Source organism: Elephantulus edwardii, unplaced genomic scaffold (assembly GCF_000299155.1).
Source record: "Elephantulus edwardii isolate Elephantulus edwardi_28Jun2011 unplaced genomic scaffold, EleEdw1.0 scaffold00016, whole genome shotgun sequence".
In the NCBI taxonomy this organism is placed as follows: Eukaryota; Metazoa; Chordata; class Mammalia; order Macroscelidea; family Macroscelididae; genus Elephantulus; species Elephantulus edwardii.
The window spans coordinates 17,939,647-17,942,890 of NW_006399766.1; the positions used below are offsets into that span (position 1 = coordinate 17,939,647).

Consider the following 3,244-nt stretch of genomic DNA (forward strand, 5'->3'; position numbering starts at 1 on the left):
ATGAAAGTTCTTAAGTGTTATACCTGAGAAAAAAATGAAAGAAGGCTGTCATTTTTTTTTCTTAGTGCAGACAAAAAGTGCATCATTGTAGAAGGTGGCAAAGAATCTTGGTGGAGGATGTCGATGTGACCATAACTGATCCTTTTAAGCATTTTGAAAGAATGCTTCCTGAAAAAGATTATCACTATATATGATGCAAGCTTTCAAACTGAGTTCCTTTTTTTCCCCCCTGTGGGCATCAGCAGTGGCATCTCTGGAAATTAAATTATGTAAGTTCCAAAGATCCAATAAGAAAGAACTTCCAAGTCATAAAACATGACTACCAAGCAAATGGGCCAGAAGACTTCAATCAAGCGTGCATTACTGAGAAAATAGGTGGATCTTTAATTGTAGCTTTTGATGAATGCCCTGTAGAGATCATTATTCTGTGTCACAAACGAAAAGCTTCCATGTTTTTTTTTCACTTTTTTATGAAAAGCTTCCATGTTTAATGTTATTCTCTTTCTAGATAAGTAAAGCAAATATAATTAGGCCAAGATTTGACTAAAGGGGGGGCTGTCGTTTGGGGTTGTTGTTTTATGCCGTTGAGCTGCCTGCAACTCGTAGTGACCCTATGTATAACAGCTCTAAGCCCTGCTCTATCCTGTGCCAATCTTATTGTCTCTGACACACCTACCCCCATTACCCCAGTCACTGAATCAATCCATCTCACTGAGGGTCTTCCTCTCCTGCGCTGTCCCTCCACCCTCTCAAGCATGACGTCCCTCTCCAAGGACTGGTCCCATCTTGCAGTATGTCCAAAGTATGTTAGCTGAAGCTTCAGAATCCTTACCTCCAAGGATCAGCTTTGTTTAACCCTCTCCAGCACGAACCTGTTCATTTTTCTTAGCAGTCTGTGGTACTCTTCTCTAACACCACAGCTCAAAGTTATCAATTCTTCTATCATCCCTAGTCATTGTCCAGCTCTCTGGTGCATAGCAAGTGATTGCAAAGATGATGGCCTGTTATTAGGGGCACCTTAGTCTCCAGTCTGATATTATTGCTCTTAAGTAGTTTGCAAAGGTCTCTAATAGCAGACTTTCCCAACACGATACGTCTTTTAATTTCCTGGATGCTGGTGCCAAGAGACTTGATTGTGGAGCCAAGCAAACTAAAGCTGTTTACTATCTCAATCTCTTCACCATCCATCACAGTACTGCCAATCGGTCCAGTGGTCAGAATCTTTGTTTTCTTTATATTGAGCTTCAATTAATATTGAAGGCTGCAGTCCTTCACCTTTTGCAACAAGTGCTTCAGGTCCTTCTGAGTTTCAGTAAGCAGGGTTGTATCATCTGCATAATGCAGATTGTTGATGAGTCTTCCTCCAAGCCTGATGCCATATTGCTCCTCATAGAGCCCAGCTTCCTAGAGAATGTGTTCTGTATATAGATATGGGAGGATAGTAAGAATATAATCCAGGAAGAGTGCAGAAGGTCATTACAAAGACAGAGGAGGAAGAAAAGACCAAAATGGATGTCAGAAGAGACTCTGAAGATGTACTAAAGCAATAAGAAGCCAAAGCAGAGGGAAGAAATCAAGATATTTAGGAGCTGAACAGAAGATTTCAAAGGACAGTGCAGGAAGACAAAGTAAAGGATTAAAATGAAATGTGCGAAGAGCTGAAGTAAAAAATCAAGGGGACTGAACTAGCTCAGCATTTCTGAAGCTCAAGGAACTGAGGAGCAAAGTCAAACTTTGAGTTGCAATACTTAAGGATGCTTTGGGCAGAATATTGGATGATCCAGGAGGCATTAAATGAAGATGCAAAGAGTATACAGAGTGATCGTGCCAAAAGGAATTGGTGAAAACAGAAGAATTTCATGAAACAACATATGAGCAAGAGCCTGTGGTGATGAAGGAGGAAATTGAATCTGCTCTGAAATAATTGGCAAAAAACAAGGCCCCAGGAATTGACAGCATACCAATTGATATATTTCAACAAACAGATGGTACCCTAAATGTGCTCACCAAATTGTGCCAAGAAATCTGGAGGACAACAAAGATCTATATTTGTTCCTATTCCAAAGAAATGTGATCCAGTAGACTGTTGACATTTTTGAACAAGATCATTAATATCACTTGCAAGCAAGATTCTGCTTAAGATTATAAGAAAACGACTGGGACAGCACATCAACAGAGAACTGCTAGAAGTGCAGGCTGGGTTTAAAAAAAGCTGTGGTAGTCAGGATATTGTAGTTAATATATGATGGATCTTGGCTGTATGCAGGGAATACCAGAGGAATGGCTATCTGTATTTCATTGACTATGCAAAGGCATATGACTTTGTGGACCACAACAAGCTGTGGCTGACTCTGACAAGAATGGGAATCCCAGAACTCTTGATCGTGCTTATGCGAAACCTATACATGGACCAGGAGGAACTTATCAGAACAGAGCAAGGTAACACTGTATGGTTCAAAGCTGGAAAGAGTGTACGCCAGGGATGTCTTTTGGGGTAAATGAAAAATTCTCTAAACCTGTGTAGATGGCCCTAAAGAAATCTAATGCTTAAAGTTGTGTTTTGGTTTTTGGTTTGTTGTTTGTTTTTTTAAAAAAGAGGTCAACAACACCTCTGCAAGAGAAACATTCCAGAGCTAGCTCCCTTACAGATACATTGCTTTGGAAAGCATATGGGTGTCTATAAGGTTACTGTATGGGAGAATGTCAAGCACCACAATGGGTTTGGAATACATACATTCCACATATAAATTTTCATTTCCAACATAATTGTTGAAAGGACAATTCTCTCTCCATTGAATTTCTTTTACACATGGTTGGACATCACCTCTTCAACTTCAGGGCACCAATAGGGAAGCCTCCAAGAGCCACTCTGAAACGACCAGTTTAGCTGATTTTGAGTACTCTGCAGTATCCTGAAGGAACGCTGGCAAACAGCAAGATGAGTGGAATCCACCCACCCTTCAGTCAGCTCCGCCCCTTCCTCCACCCTCCGTGGTAACGACCCTGCGCAAGCGCACTTTGCACTTCCTCCGACCCCTGGGTACCACAGCTGCAGAGCTTTCCTGAGTACAGCAGAGCCAAGGCAGCGCGATGGAGGACCGGGTGAAGCTGATGAAGGTCCTCCTGTCCAGGCACCGGTGGCCGCAGACGCGCCGCTGGAGGAACCCAATTCCCTTCCCCGAGTTGTTTGACGGGGACACCGACCGCCTCCCCGAGTTCATCGTGCAGACAGGCTCCTACATGT

At 42.4% G+C, this 3,244-nt stretch overlaps 1 pseudogene; it reads left to right on the plus strand.

Annotated features, from left to right (window-relative positions):
• Nucleotides 1-3,244, plus strand: part of LOC102860708 — a 14,436-nt pseudogene continuing 11,192 nt past the window's right edge.